At 50.9% G+C, this 16132-nt stretch overlaps 1 protein-coding gene across 5 annotated transcripts in view; it reads right to left on the bottom strand.

Annotated features, from left to right (window-relative positions):
- Nucleotides 1–16132, bottom strand: part of esrrga (estrogen-related receptor gamma a) — a 116424-nt gene that overhangs the window by 73048 nt on the left and 27244 nt on the right. The gene's annotated exons all lie outside the window — the stretch shown is intronic.

Genomic DNA, 16132 nt, shown 5'->3' with positions numbered 1-16132 from the left:
GGCTCACCTACGCAGCTGAGGACAAACACGACGAGGACCAGAGACGCCATCTGTATTTTGTCAGGAGGAAAGTGAACTGATTTTGTATTACCCTTAACGGGTGCCGCCATTTTCAAGTCTCCATTGTGCGGATGCAATGATTGGTTGCTAGGGCTCTTTCTCTCAGAAGTCACAGAAGTGGCATCATGCAGGTAAACACCGTCAACTATGTGGCGTCCAAGATTACGGATACGTTATCTTCAGAGCCTCTAGCACTTTTGTCTTTGAACGGTTTTAGTTTTGACAATTGTGCTCTTGACTACTTGTTTCTCGCCTGGTCTTCACATTTTGCCACCCCACCGGGGACTTCTTCTTGACCCCACACTCGTAGCCATATTAGATTGCTGTGTAACATTCTCGCTTTCTCCAGTATGTCCTTGCGCTTTCCTTATCAAGTTTAAATCGTTTTGATAAATTTTTTCTTCCAAGCTCAAGTGGTCTGACATTTTCATCAACATAACCACACTTCATCCTGCCATTTCTCATCGAAACATGCCACTCTGAGACCACCTCAAGGAATCTCTTACAGGCACCGCGAGGCGTGATGGTCTTCTGTGCTCATTTTCATTTGGAACAAGCTAAGAACGTGAGGGGCCAGAGAGAAGAATATTAAGGTTTACCTCAAAATCAAAGAAGCATAGAGCGAGGCCTGTCACGCGTGTGTAGCCGTTCAGTGGCCGCTCTCCGCACACTCTCACGCTGGACACACGCTGGACACACGGTGCACACGCAGCACACGCAGCACACTCCTTCACACGTTGTCGGCCTCCGAGCGCTGAATGAAGCCCAAGGAGACGGCCGGAGCAACGGGTCTCAAGATTCTCATCCTATAGTCAGCCACACACCGTTCGGCATATTCAGGTGAGTTTAGTGACAGCTGTGGGGGGCCCTGTGTCAGGAGAAAATGTCCATAAAATGGAGCCTTGGGTTACGCACTTTCACAAAGCTGTGAAGTGTGCCGACTCGACAGGCGTGTTTATCAACATTTGCCAGGTCAGGACTGTTAGGGCCTGCCGCTTCCTGGGGTCTTCATGTTGTATGTTACAATTCAAGTTTTATTGCACTCTTTCCACCAAATTAGATTAATGGCATCTGGCATAGTTATGGTAATCAAGTAAAGTGAGACCCCCACGAGCCAGAAACGCTTTTGAAGATCAGGCTGAAGGTAGACAGGCACAGCAAAGCGCCGCACCGTATGATCTAATTGTTGTGTAAGTTGTGTAGCTGGACTGGTAAATGCGCATTGGACTCAATCGATTCATCGCCTCCCTCCATCCGCCCGCTCATTGTCGTAATCCTCTTATCCTCTGCAGGCCTCTGAGAAGGGGGGTGACAGCGCATCACCGCCAATACAACCCGCCGCTCGCTCCCACTCATGAAATGTCGAGACACCAATCAACCTGGCAGTGTGTCCCTGGAGCTGCCTGAACCGGACCCCCAGTACGAGCTCTGCCCTCAGCGCCACACCAAATACTAAACTCCCGCGATGACGAGTCTGATCTCAAGGCTTGGGGCTGCAGATGTAAATCCTGTTTGCCCCCACAATTCGACTACATATAAAACGAGCCAAGTGTCATCAAGCGTCAGCGTTGATGTGGGCTTTTTAAAATATCCTCAGAACTCCATTCACATCCCCAGGACTGAAACTGCTCGGCGTGAAAGAACAAAACACAAAGGTGCACCGCATGGGGGTCTGAGGGGTCTGGTGGCCGGCCTTGTGTTGAGTTTCAGCCTAGGTGGGGTCTGCCATCCCAAACGTATGCAAGTAAATCGGTCCAGATTCAGAGGTCTATCACTCATTCGATAGTCACTGCCATCTGGAATGACATTCCATTCTTTTAGGCCCCGTTGGGTAAGCTTTCTACCGCAACGCCACCAAGCAGTGCATCCAAATGCTGTGCCCAGTAGAAGCATCTCGGAATCTAAATACTAAAGGTAGGGCCGACTGGAGGTGGAGGACCGCAGCCCACAGCATCTCCTGAAGGAGCAAAAACCGCCAGGAATCGAGATGTTTGTAAGAAATGCAAGGATTTACGTCATGAGGTAGAAGGACCAAATAAACAAGAAGAACTGAAAAATTAAAATGTGGGCTTCAACTCAAATGGTCCAAGGCTAAATATTCCCAATTGTGTCACCTTCTGACCCATTTGTCTATGAGGGGCTAACAAAGGATTGAAAATCGAAAGTCACATCATCTTCATAATCACTGGCCCTGAAATAGTCCTTCAGGGAGAGGCTCTTTGGTGGCTCAGACCCCTGGTAAAGAATCAAATCTCAGAAAATATGATCACATTAGCGATCACAACCTCAACATAGACCCCGATATTAGCGATCCTCATTTTCGTATTGACCCCCTTTGGTCTGCACAACTTCAAGTCTATCTGATGAGTTTTGGTGAAGGCACTTATCAGTCTACTCTTTGTCATACAAACGTAGGGGGCATCTCCAAAGAGCTCAACGTTCTGCATAGCCAGATATGAAGACGGGTCCGACGGCGATATGCGCACATCTCTCATCTCGAGTTAGGAGGCGCCAGACAGCAGAGACTTCAAAGAGTACAGCAGTCATTCTTAGGAGCACAACGAATGGCGGAGATGACATTCCCTTGGAAAGGCCGGGGTGCTGCCCCCCTTACCGAGGTACTCGGAGCTGGCGCCCCGTTCTCCACTCAAGCCTAGGATTGTGTCCGCCGTGTCTTTGTCTTTTGAGGATCTTTTGTCCCCGTCTCTGAAGACGACAAGGCAGCCGCCTCTCAGGCCGCACACTCGACAGACCGTGGAGGGAGTGGAGCGAGGAAGGCGCCAAGACATAAAAGAGGGCCCGCTGGTCAGTTTACAACTTTTAAGTTATTCCATAGCAGAAATGATGGCCTATAACTTTGGGTGAACGTTATTAGGCCCCCCGTCTCCCCCCAACACACTTTGAAATTCTATGACTCTATTAATCCAGGCCTGCAATATTCACAACTATCTATAAATTCAATTGTCAGATGGTGGGTTTTATTCTGGGCCACACTTGAATCTAAAATTAGAGGCACTAAAATTCACATTAGCTCTAAGAGGAATGGAATTCTAAAGCCTATATTTTAGAAGAAAAGAAAGCCTTTCTGACAGAAAAGAGGCTATTTAAGAGGTAATGATTTTATCTGGTTTCGCCAAGCTGAATGGGCCCAATTCCACAGTGTGCCGTTAAGGCAGAATTTTTCTATGAAAAATGTTGAAATTTAGTTAGGGTTTATGAATGGAAATAATAATTGTCAAGCTGAAAAAGATGTACTACAATTCATGTTAGGGATTATCCATTTGAAAGTCTATGGTACAAAAAAATAAATAAAGTCAAATAAAAAATAATAAGTGACAAATGCTTTTGTGGTTTGATGAATCGAAGAACACGTGTGAATTGTGAGGCAAAGGCGGAGGACGACTTTGAAGCCGTCACTGGAGAGCGGAATGGCGTTGAGTACGCGAGCGGGTTGTGCGATTACAAAGGATGAAATGTACACATTGGCACACAATTCAACGGCGTGAACCTCGAAGCCCACCCAAGCACCCCATTACAGACCAAAGAAAGACGCCGTGCACGTTCCCCAAGGCTCGCCCTGGCTCTGCTGTGGTCGGTGGCCTGACGGCAGTGAGCACGGCTGCGCTCGAATGAGAGTCATCCGACGGACTGGCGCCCCACCAGGCTGGGATCTGCAGAGACGTCACCTCCCTGCTACCGAAATCTCAAGAAAAGGTCCCCGAAAAAGTCCAAGGACATCATTGTGTGGTCATTGTGACTTTGTGGTCAATTACATTGACGCAAAAAACGTATCATAGCTCATGTGTAGGAGCGACTGGGGAATCTCAAAGCTCCCAGGTGCCCCCAATCCGCTCTTTGTTGTGGCTCCGCCGTGACCTCAGACGTGCACTCGGGTGAATGTGAAGCAGCGCCCCCGAGTCTGAGCTCACGGTTTGCTGCCACAAAAGGTGGGGAGCCCTGTGCAGGTTGGGGAGTGAGGTGCTGCCTCAAGTAGAGGAGTTTAAGTATCTCGGGGTCTTGCTCCTGAGTGAAGGGAGCGGGAGACCGACAGGCAGATCGGAAGTCATGAGGACATAATAAAGGTCAGTGGTGGTGAAACGGGTGCTGAGCCGAAACACAAAGCTCTTGATATAGGGGTCAACCTGCAGTACGTCTCACCTGTGGTCATGAGGTGTGGATAGTGAAACAGAACCAAACTGAACCAGATCACGGACACGATGGGCATCGAGCGAAAACATGACGGAGGAGATCAATGAGGAGCCGCTGCTCCAGCGCACCAAGAGGAGCCAGTCCAGTTGGTCTGAGCACCTGAGTAGGACCCTGCCTCCTGGACCCTCCCTGGGGAGATGATGTTACCTGTGGGGAGACCTCGGGGCAGATCATATCTCTCAGCTGGCTGCAGTTGGAGGAGGTGGCAAAGAAGAGGGACCTCTGGGCATCTTTGCCTAGACTGCTGTCCCCACGACCCAGTGAGTGGCAGAAAGTGGATGGATGGATGGAGATGCACACAGTTTACAGTCCATCTGCCCAATTTCCAAATCCTTACGCCATTATGGAGACCTGAACCCTTCCTGTGGGCAGAGGGAGGACATGCACTTAGACCTCTGACCCGTGACCTGTGGCCTCAGAACCCAACGGGTCTACCACAGCCGTGGACTTTCACTCGACGAGGTCTGAACACCTTGGCGCACCACCTTGGTTACACTTCAGGTCAGATCTCCTTGCCAGTGTCACAGGGTACTTGTGAAGAAAAAAAAACAGCAGAAATGTCCCCAATTAGTCCTGGGGGCCGAGGAAAGGCGCTCCACAAGGCGCTGGCGTGAATCATCTCCGTCTCTGACAAATTAATGGGCTGTCGCTGCCAATGAAAACAGAAAAGGTGCAAGAGAGGAAAACAAAGGGCAGTGCGAGGCTCCGCGCCGTTCTTTATGCCTCGCCGACAGGCGTGACTTACGGTGTTAGTTTTTCCGCTTTGTAACATTAAGTGTAATTCATTTCACTTCCGCTCGAACTACCTGAACCCGCCGAGCAAAAAAAAAAAAAAAAAGAAACGACAAAAGTGGTCCCGAATCGTCGAATGGGTGGGGGAGGGGCAGGAAGACACTTTGTAAAAAGAGTCAAAGAAAAGCAAAGCAGGCGACGCGTCGCAAATCAGCAGTGAAACAATTTGGGCAAAACGTGGCTACTTGGCAGTGACAGGGTGTCATTACGGCGTTTGACTGATTCAGTGCTTTGACAACTCCAGAGGCAAACATGTAATCATTACATTAAGGTGCAGAGGCTGCAGGCGCGAGTAAGTGCCTTTTGAGAAGAAAGTGCTTTTAATAATGCGGCGAAAATGGAGCGTCGCACGAGGCCCGATCCGTCCAATCACGTCTTCAGGGCACCCGCCACCTGCAGCATCCCGCAAACCGGACAACAAGCAAAGGATTTACTGGGGACACCCGACGAGCGAACGGCACAAAGTGACGCCAACTCTAAAGGGGCCTGGTGTGAGACGAACAGAAGGTCCTCCTCGAATTCCCGCTTCTGTCCCTACTTGGGATTGCACTGGATCAGATCCCCCTGAATGACCGCCGAGTCGTGCCGTTCTACCCGGGGACCCTTCTCTGTAACACTTAACCGCCTCACGGCCCCACGGTCCCGGGTTCAAATGCTGACCAAGTCGCGGTCACCGTGGCGTTCTCACGCCTCCCACCGACATTCAGGGTAGGTGAATGCAATGTGAGGCACAAGTGCCAGTGGCACCTCACCCCCTTGAATGTGGCACTGACCCTCAAGGCCTGGTTCATTTTATCAACCACGCAATTTGTGGAGTTTGCTCGGTCCCCCCGTCACTGCCAAAGACTCAAAGGGCAGGCGATTCACGGGTACCACTACCAGTCACATCTAACATTGTCAGGCAAGGCCCTGTCTTTCTCAGTGAGCCCAGTAAATTGGGGCACAAAGTGATGCCAAGCACAACTCCGCTTTACATAAAGCCGAGAGACTCAAAGCGGGCGCTCCTCCGGCTTTATTTACAAGCGGCAATTTTCCTAACAGGGGAAGGAGGAGCGCGGCGCTTGCCACGTCTAAAAATATCCCGCGCATCCAAATCCTCTCCCCGAGCGCCGGCAGATCAATTGTTATAACATTACCAGGTTGGAAAGTAGTAATTCACTTCATTGTCAATGACTGGCTGCAAAATAACACCTCTGATTACATGCAATCAATGTGATAATGGCAAAAACACATTTCTACAATGGGACTGCCGCCCATAAAAGTGTCTCTAATGTGCTAGGTGAGACAGGCAAATGTTCTAATCGGGAATTAATAAAAAAGACAACATTAATTTGAATGTGTACCTTACACATTAAAACGAGATTAGCAGCGGCGCGGCGCCCTATTAGATCAGCACGGCCTCCCCTGCTTTGGTTCCTTCCCCTCTCCCGATTCCTTCACGCCACTGCCACTTGTGCTCTCTCCCCCTTTATTACAGTAATCCCTCGGAAATCATAAAGAGCCTTTCCCGGCAGCCCCTCGGCGGGCTCCAATTTGGATGTCCCGAAGCGGAGTCGCCAGCCCTCCGAGGCGAGGGCGCTATGTGCGAATATCGCACACTCATTTGGCTCGGCCGCTGTGAATTTCTCAAATGGCAGCCCCCCACGCTGGGCCTAATTCTATATATCGCGCCGCTTCGCCACACAGCATGGGCGGCCGGGAAGGGAAACAACACCGCCAGGCCCAAACACACATCTTATTGGCATTCAGACGGCTCTTCAATTGATTTGTTGGATTCTCAGGGATGCGCGGTCAGCGGGGACAAAGGCACGGCGGCTTTCAGTGAATTAGCTTTTTGGCTCGTGGGCCGCGGGAAGCCGAAATGAGGACACGCTGAGGGGGACGCCAGCCTCCGTGTTTATCACACTGGGATTTACAAACAATTGGGGATGGAAGTAAAGTTAAGGCCCCCTTAAACACGAGCCAGGCAGTCGGCGGTTAAGTGAATGTTTGTCCCTGAAATCTTGCGGCACACTGTCTGCCAGCGGCAGGGGGTCTCCGGCTTGTTACGACGTCACATTTCATTTGACTCTGATTAGGAAGATGCCTTTTTCACTCTCTGACGGATCGCACTCCGTGGCTCTCTTTACAGACGGACCGATAAAAGAGCGCTGTGTGAATGGAGACCGAGCCGAATGCTCCCTCCTAACGCCGCACGGCCACATGACACGCAGAGTGACCCGCATTTCAGGTGGCCACTCTCATTTTCCTACTTCTCCTCGGCACTCGTCATCCTCTTCGGAGAAGCAAAGACACCAAGTCACACAGCACACCGAGAGCACCGATTGCGCGCCGGGGCCTCTGCAGCATATGGCGCAGTCGTCAAAGCCACTGTTGAGATGGCACGCTTAAGATGACTCTCACCCCGAGTGACACTTCGCTTTTGACATCTGCTCTGCTTCACCTCGCTGACGTTTCAAATTCAACTCCTCACCGTTAACTCCGTTTTACTGCAGAGCTTCTGCGGGCGAAGGCCCCCCGCGGTAGTGCTAGGAAGGGCTCCATATGAAATGAGCGTGGACCCCTCAAATAAATCTAAATATCTGGGGGTGTGCAGAGAATCTACAAAATCATACAAAATGACTGGCGATGTGTCGTGAGAGGCCAGACAAGAAGAAACACACACACCGTGAGTCCGACCGGCAGACGGCACAAAGAATAATCACCGAAAAACCAACATTAGGGTTAGAGGGTGACAGCACAACACACACGCACGCCGAGGCCGCTGCTGCTCGGACCACCGACCATAACGAAGCTCAAATGGGGCAAACGCAACTCGGAGGATCCGTTCTGACTTGCGAGACAATTCCTCGACGACCGAGCTCGCGCTCGACCTTTCATTCATCGGGAGGGCATCGACTTTTACACCTGCCGTTGTTTTTCTCTGTTTTGAAAGTTTAGGTTTGCTGCCACCTGTACAAAGCGCTGTCACCGAGTGTCACTTCCGAACCATCGGCTTGGACTTGTTGTTGTTGACACCACCAGAATGGGCCTGCGTGTCTTGATACGCAGATTTGAGTTTAAATCCGTCTCACGACAGGCAGACGAATGTGAAAGTTACAGAGGTAGCCTACGATAACATCGGGAACACGACAAAAAGGACCGAGGATGAAGCCTAGAAGCCCCCAACTCCAATTAAACGAAGCCCCCCATTCCATTTAATTAAAGAGCACAAGCTCTTTTTTTTTTTTTTTTTCGCTTCTCCAATAAAAAATCTGAGACGGCGAGTCAGGAAAAGGGCAGCTGTTTTCGGTGACTGGAGCAGGAAAGCCGTGTCTTTAACCAGATCAGATTTTTGAAATTGGCTGTCAAGGCCGGATTGTTGTGATTTATACCCGTCTATCAAGCGCAGGGAGGGAGATGCTGCAAGCTGCCTTCCATTTGCAAAGCATCTTACAATTGCAGCAGCAGCGGCGACGGCAGCAGCAGCACCATCTGTTACCAAATCTAATTCACATTCCCCTCCATAATCGGGTTTAGTTCTGTAATATTCATTTAAGCACTTCTCCTTAACATGGCGCCGTCCTGCGCCCAACACCTCAGTCACAGGAGAGGCACAAACACACAAGTGTCTCGGAATGCGATTAGCGTGCGGCACGCGCCGAGGGAGGCAGGCACACCAGGGGAGCGTCGTGACAATTCTTTTCTTTTCTTTTCGATATTTCGGCCTTCTTTTGAATGGCGGTAGCGAGAGGAGTACAGCAGAGAGGTGAATGGCATTAATGCCGCGATGAACTGAAACCAGCTGTGCGGAACCAATCCAACTGATTTATCAAAAGAGATAAATCCTCCACGATGAAACATTAACTAAAAAACAATCTGCTTCAATGCGCTGCGCACAGATGTGCCGGGGGGCCCTAAACTGTTTGCATGTCTACCCTCGGCATTCGCCCGAAACGCCCTGATTGAAAATCGGGCCCAAGTCGCTCGCCTGCCATGCCAGACGTTTGGAAAACGAAACCTCAGCAGACGTTTAGTCCAGCAGGAGGACTGTGTGTGTGTGTGTGATCAGGTGGGGGTCAAGGCATCATGGGAGCTGTAGTCTGACTCCGGGGGGCTACCCGCTGTCATCCAGGGCTGCTGTGTTTACAAGTCAATCTCTCGGCACAGCTGGTGGGAGTGGCTCCTGGCCAAGCACGTCTGTGACAACTTCATCTCCTGCTGGTAATCGGCCTCGGGAGTCACATTCACTTGGGGATCTCGGCACATTCCCATCCCTGCAAGGGTCCCCCGGCTGCAGACCCTCGTCGAAGTGCCTATGCGCACTTACAGGCCACCTTTTCCCTTTGCAGAAAGTTGGAAGCTTCTTAAGAGTTCAGGGCTAATTGGCAGGCGCTTACCGCTCTGGCACACGACTCGGCCACGCCAGTAACGTGAGCATTATTGGCTTAAAACGAAGAGGAGTTTGCATGCGAACTGAGCGTAATTGGTTTGACCCGGACTAACCCAAAAAAGCCAATTCACATAATTCCCTTTGAAGCCCGCAGTCACAGGGAGAGCTTCCCGGCCCACCCATCGGCACAGGCCTGGTCCATTCGGGGGCCGGTTTCAGAAGAGAAACGCATGTCCCAGGCAGGCAGCCTTTGGACGAGTGCAGGGGCGCATTGGGGAAGGTGAGGCGAGTCACAGAAAGGCCCCGTTCCATTTGCGCTCTTCCTCGCTAGCATTAGCGTCTGGGAAAGGCGCATCCGGTCGTATTGCACGGGCCAATCGCCGACTCGCGGGCTGATCTCCATACATCTAAATCTGTACCCCCCAACCACTGAAGACATTCCTCCAGACCCGGTCTTAGCTCCTCCACTCCCCCTCTCCCCCACCTCCGTCCACGTCGGCTCAATCGGCTTGGCAGATGAAATCGTTCACGTTGCCTGCCTGCCTGCCAGCCTCCCTGATGCGACTCCACCACAGCCCTGCAATGAGATCCCGGAGTAAACCAGATGGACACACAAGTGCAGCAGGTGGGACAGATGGCAGGCCTTCCCAATTGACGCTCGCGGCTGTGGCTGGCTATGCCTCCCTTCCAGGTATATTAGCATCCGACCAGAATAAAAAAAACAAGCGACTTCCGGCGTGTAAAGAGAGGGAACTGCGAGCGTTCGGCCATCAAACCATTTCGGACTCGTCCTGAATAAGGGCGCCCCCGGTGCTGGTCACGTGGTCTTTAATTGGTACGTTGGCATGGTGTTGGGCACTCTTTCTGTACCATTTCCTGGTTAAATCTCTTGAGCTTATTAAATGTAAGAAAATCAAAATAAGCAAGAGAAGCAAAAGGGTCCCATGAAGTGAGAACACAACACCATCCAGGACAGCGAGGAGGCGCTCCGTCTGTATTTATTAGATTTATGTGAAATATAGCATCGACTTACGTGTTCCACTTTATTGGAGACTTGTCACTTTCGATCTGTCACCGCTTTGTCAATTTGAGCAGCGCTTCTCGCCCGCGAGAACTTTCTTCTTCTTGGCTCCTGTCCTTAAACTAACAGAATGAAGAGCGGCAATGAGCGCCTCCTGGTAAAGGAGGCCAAGCCTTGTGACGGGTCGACTTGTGCCGACTTTCATCTAGCGGCGGGCCGACCGAAGTGACTGCCTTGTCTCTGTGACTGCAGACGTCTTCACGGCCCAAGGATTGGGCGTAGCCTCCTGTTTGTTTTTAGAGCACTTAAGATGGCAGAAACGATTATCTGTACAAATGAAATAAACTCGCTCCAAACGGCACGGCCAGTTTTAACGTTTGTCCGCTGTGTTCACTACAAACAAGCATCGCGTCATGTGCTTTGGAAGGCGGCGCACGGCTGCCTGTTTGCCGACGTTTAATCTCGGGACGGCATGTGGAGTGAGAGCCCCTGAAATGTGCCGTGCCATTATCCACGGGGTCCTGACTACAATGACTCCGCAGTCCACGCTCCTGTACGTTCTCTCCCTTTGGTTACATCGCCTACTTTATTTACAGTGACTTTTGAACAAATTCACGGGCCAATGTTTCGACTTCTGGCCTTTCCTGTGATGGCACTGCGACTGGTGAAGTTCAAGATGGAGAGGAGCACTATGGCGTCAACTGCCAAGTCTGCGTGAACACACAACTAGGCCTTACATGTAAGAAATGCTCGTCTGCGTAGCTCAGGGGTCCCGATCCATTCTTCAGACAGCCGGCCTACATATCGAGGGTCTACTTCTGCAGGCTTTTATTTGTCTCTACAGAGTGCAAGCGTAACAAAGCCACATGTTCCTAAAGTGTCCTCGTCACGACTTCACCTGTGACAGTTGCTTCAGGGTCTTCTGGAGGATGGCTTTCCCCTTGTTTGCCGTCGGGTGGAGTGGTCCGCTTGTTTACTAAACGCGCCTGCCTGCCAGCCTGCCTGCCCTTGTTGTTGGTATCAACAGCGGGACCCTGCCATTCTGGTTCTGTGCTGCTCCTGCTGGTTTCTGAGAGCTCACCCGCGCTCTTCATCCAGCTGTCACTAGGACGATCAGCCCCTCGTGCTCGGCTTCATGGCTATTTAAATGGAATGCCTTCCCGTCAAGCGAAGGGGAGAGCTGGGGTCTTGCTTTCCTAATTGAGCCAAACAGATCAAGGAGAACTAAAAGATGAATTGCGGGCCAGAGGGGCCTGTCGTCAGCCATGCCCGTGTGAGCAGGCGCCAGGCGCTATACTCGGGGTGCCTGAAAACGTTCCAAAGTGACACATTTGCCAGGGCTGGATGGGAAAGGCAGGTTAGGCTGAACAGATGTTCAGATCTTTGGAGGAATTACGGCAGCAAAAAGGATTAAGAAATGCAGATGTTTCTGAATGCAGCTCAGCAAATAAGCGGTGCAGAAAGCAATGACGATTATCTCTCGGTGCGTTTAGGTGACATTTGACAGAAGCCTCACAGCGGGCCTAAACCCACACGCTACAGCGTCCCCATTTGGGATTTCGTTCCCTTTTGTTGACGTTGCCCTCGAAATGCGCGGCGGGACGTGTGGCCGACAGGCCTCCTGAGGTGCCCGACTCGTCCGGCCCTGGGCGCCCCTGCCAGCCGGACTGCTGGGTCAGACTGCGAGTCTCCTGCAAGTGCCAAGGAGTACAATGACAAGGAACAAAAGGCCCGCTTCATAAGTTCTCTTAATCACATCTTTTATCTCCGCAGCAGCCTTTGAGATATTTGTAATGGACGACGGTGCGCGCGTGACTCGTCCGTCCGTGTTAATCTACAGAGCAAATGTCTAAAATGTTTCCTCGCACTCCGAGACCTGATAAGCCGCCTGCCTGTTGAAACACTTCGGCCCGCTCCGCTTTTTTAGTTTTTTGTTTTCCTAATTGAGGCTCGTATCAACATTTCAAAAGCTCCGTCTCTCCTTCCTTTCGGGGTTATCATTACCTGATAAAGACGACTTAAAAAAATAAAATAAAGAACCCATTTAGAAATGGAGAGGTGGGCAAACAGAGAGAGCGGGCACGCGCTGGCATGATCGAGGCCGGGCTTCACTGTCCGAGAGAGCACAAAACGGCTCAGCCACAAATCAGGGACGATGCCACGCAGCTTCTGGACGATTCAACTGCATGTTAAGGTTTTCCGTTTAAGAAGAAGATTCCTCCCCCCAAAAGACCACCAAGTCCAACAATCTGGGCACACGTAAAAAGGCCTGTAAATAAACAGACAAACACCCCGAGACACTCGAGCGTTAAATGCGGACCTTCAGGACCCTAAGAGCGGCCGTCGGCAGCATTTAAAATACGAATGAAGTCACCTCTGCAGCGGCACATGTAAATGGGTCAGAAGTGAAATGGTCGCCAATAAAGGGGGGACGAATTCATAAAGAAGTAAACGATTATGTAAAGCACAGAAAGTGCACGCCGACTGTGCCGTGAGCCGTCTGTTCAGGCCGTCCGAGGGTCTTACTTCACATGCCAACGCTTGGAAAAAACAACAATGAAATGCCACCACAATGACCCCCCGGGAGATGGGGGATTAAGGGACGTCCCTGATGGCCGGGCCACCACACACCAGCTCCACGAGGCTGCCGGGATCTGCGAGGCGCGGACATTTCACCTAAAGCTGCCGGGGATTTGAGGAGATCTGCCGATGGGATTTCCACATTAGAACTTCCCTTTTGTTTTATTAAATATCCCTAAACAGAATTGTCTCTCTGAGCAGACGATCACATCGATGACACGTGAAATCCCGCTAAGTTACAGCAGTCACCCTTTGAACCTTCTGAACGTGGAGGGTGACCAGAGACTGACCCACCTGGGCGTGTGTGTGAGTGTGTGAGGCGAGCCCACTGACTGTTGCTCTGTGAACTCTTGGATCGATTGGACAGGTGGCACTCTGGAGACACGGCCGTCGTGTGGGACGGCCCGTCACGACCCGTACGTCGTCGTTTGACCACAGGAAGATTCTCCTTCACCCTTTGGCGATTTTGCGTCTTTTCAGGCTAATTTTTGCAGACGGCCACTTCTCGCACAGCGAGGCTGAAGAATCGATTCCTGAGTGAAGCCTTCCTCGGCTCCTTTATTTGCCATTCCTTTAACCCCTTTGGTGCCCTTGTGATTGATGAGGCAGGTGTCACTTCATGCCACGATTGTCCGGCTCGTCATCCCAGATGGACGGGCTAATTGAACAGGACGGCTCGCTGACGGCGGCGGCGACGCCATTCTAAAGGAGCAGGCCGCTCGGCTCTCCATCAGGCGTGGACCAAATGAAAATGACCGAGTGTTTTAACACGCATCCTAAAACAAAGTCAAGTCGGGGACTTTGATGACATTTTTATTTGTGTCAAAATGCTTCATGCTGTAAACAGTAAATGCCGCCCTTAAGATACACAAACATGCCAGGGAGAGTGGCAGAATATTCCAATATAAAACTGAAAATGCCCGTTACCATCCACCTTGGAATTACCAGGGATGCAAGTAAATGCCACCAATAAAACGGGGTGTCGGCGGCCCTGGAAACGAAAGGGGACTTTGGGCGAGTCGCTTGACTTTAGGATTGCGTTTTTCTAATCATCTCGAAGTCGATGAGAGGCAGACACGCTTTACGCTCCTTGTGCCGACTGTCGGACCGGCCTAATCCGACTCACCCCTGCTTTTCTCTCTTTAGATTTAGAAAGTCAGAATTTCTGAATGCCATCCTCGTATCTCAACGTTGCCCCACATGCACAGATTCTGCCTGTTGTTTCCGCCGAGTGCCAATTTGAACCCAGACCGCTTCGTTTCAGCTCTTATTTTTTATTATTTTCTTATTTTTTAGTCCCCCCCCAGCAGATAAATGAGAGCGACTGTAGATTACGCTGAACGTGGTGGTCGCTCTTCGTTTTTAAGCCCCACATAACTGATTTGCCTTCTCCTTGGCCACTTAAGTGAGATTAAATAAACGATACTCAGTAATTAGTGAAGACACAGGATTTGTAAGTCGAAAGTGTCCTCAGCAGCCGGAGAGACCCTCATGCGTGGGGGTCTTTGGGAGGGCGCAGTGGGACGATTTTCATCACAAGGTCTCACCGCCGAGGAGCTCATCTGAAACGGGTCGAGGAGAGCTCAAGTATACCTTAAGGGGCCGAGCTGGTGCCCCTCTGTGCACACTGACAATTATATTAACTTACACCCCAGGAAGGGGCCGCACATGCCAGCAAAGCCATCAAGGGGAGAGAGAAAGAGAAAGAAAGAAAGAAAGAAAGAAAGAAAGAAAGAAAGAAAGAAAGAAAGAAAGAAAGAAAGAAAGAAAGAAAGAAAGAAAGAAAGAAAGAAAGAAAGAAAGAAAGAAAGAAACCCTCCAAAAATGTCATGGTGGCCAGCCGAGAGTCGTCGGCCAAGTGGGCAGCACGTCAAGCCGCCGCAGAGAGACGCACACGTGAGGTACGATTGGGGACAGGGAGGCTGAATATTTCACTGTCACTCGCGCTTGAGAGCAGCAATTCATTTCTCCCCCTGCCGCTGCAGGACAATGACAATTTAATACAAGGCCAGCGGATGTAAAAGAGATAAAACTGCAGCAAGTAGGCCCGGCGTCCTCCGGAGACTGACACATGCCGGCCTCGGTGCATTTTATTGTTGCCTTCTTCTCCTTCTCCCCAAGCGAAAGTCTAAGCCCCCCCATCACCCCCAGGGCTGCCAATTCAAAGTGGCCGCAACTTTCAACTCGACTCCGATGGCAGCTCACGTACTGCCGGGCCGAGTGTGAAAAGCTTTGACGCTTAGTCTCCATATTCCGGCTGACTTTCCACGATCCCCCCCGACGGCTTTTTTTTTTTTTTTTTAATTTGTTCTCCCCTGCCACCCGCCTATTCCACGTATAGACTGATTCAGCACGAGCCTTTCAAACTGGTATCTTTCTCACATGATGATTAAAAAAGCTGAAGAAGATATTAAAAATAGTGGTGCTAAAGAGGGGACTTCACTTTTCCATGGCATGGAGGTGACTGAGAAAGTGACACAGCTGATTCGACATGAACCTAACGCGGCCTCGCTTTTATTACGGTGGGACATGTCAAGCATGGTACAGCGTAGGCCAAAGTGCATCCTCTTCAAAATCTTAGGCGAGCCCGTCAACTTTTTATGTTTCCTAAATCCGCAGCCGGCCTTTCTGGCCAAACGTTAACTGTCACGCCGTCGAGTGGAGGGGCTCGCGTATCTGAGCTGGCGTTCCCTTCCAGCACTCGTCTGACATGAACCTGAAAGCAGACGCGCCAGACAGACCCTGATGGACGACGTGAAATCAGCCGAGGGTTTGGGAGGAGAGCCGGCCACCGCACGCTGACAACAAAGGGGGCCGAGCGGAGAATGGCCGCTATTCACACTGCCCGCCCGCCCACCTTTCAAGTTTCCTTTACGACTCCAGTTTGGCTTTTTCTTAAAAAGGAAAGGTCAATAAACGTTTGGACAAGAAGACCGTAATAAACAGCAACACAGGGCGGCTGTTCCCCACTCGAGACCCCCCAAAAGAGGCGGAATATTAAAGTGCGGCAGGGGCTTTGGTGTAGGGCACTATACACGACAACGTGCCCTGCGTGGAATACACCACTGAAAATGAAACTTTGTGACTACGATGCAGCG

This window comes from Erpetoichthys calabaricus, chromosome 15 (genome assembly GCF_900747795.2).
Source record: "Erpetoichthys calabaricus chromosome 15, fErpCal1.3, whole genome shotgun sequence".
In the NCBI taxonomy this organism is placed as follows: Eukaryota; Metazoa; Chordata; class Cladistia; order Polypteriformes; family Polypteridae; genus Erpetoichthys; species Erpetoichthys calabaricus.
The sequence above is the reverse complement of the archived record's forward strand: the minus strand, read 5'-3'. Positions and strand labels throughout refer to the sequence as shown.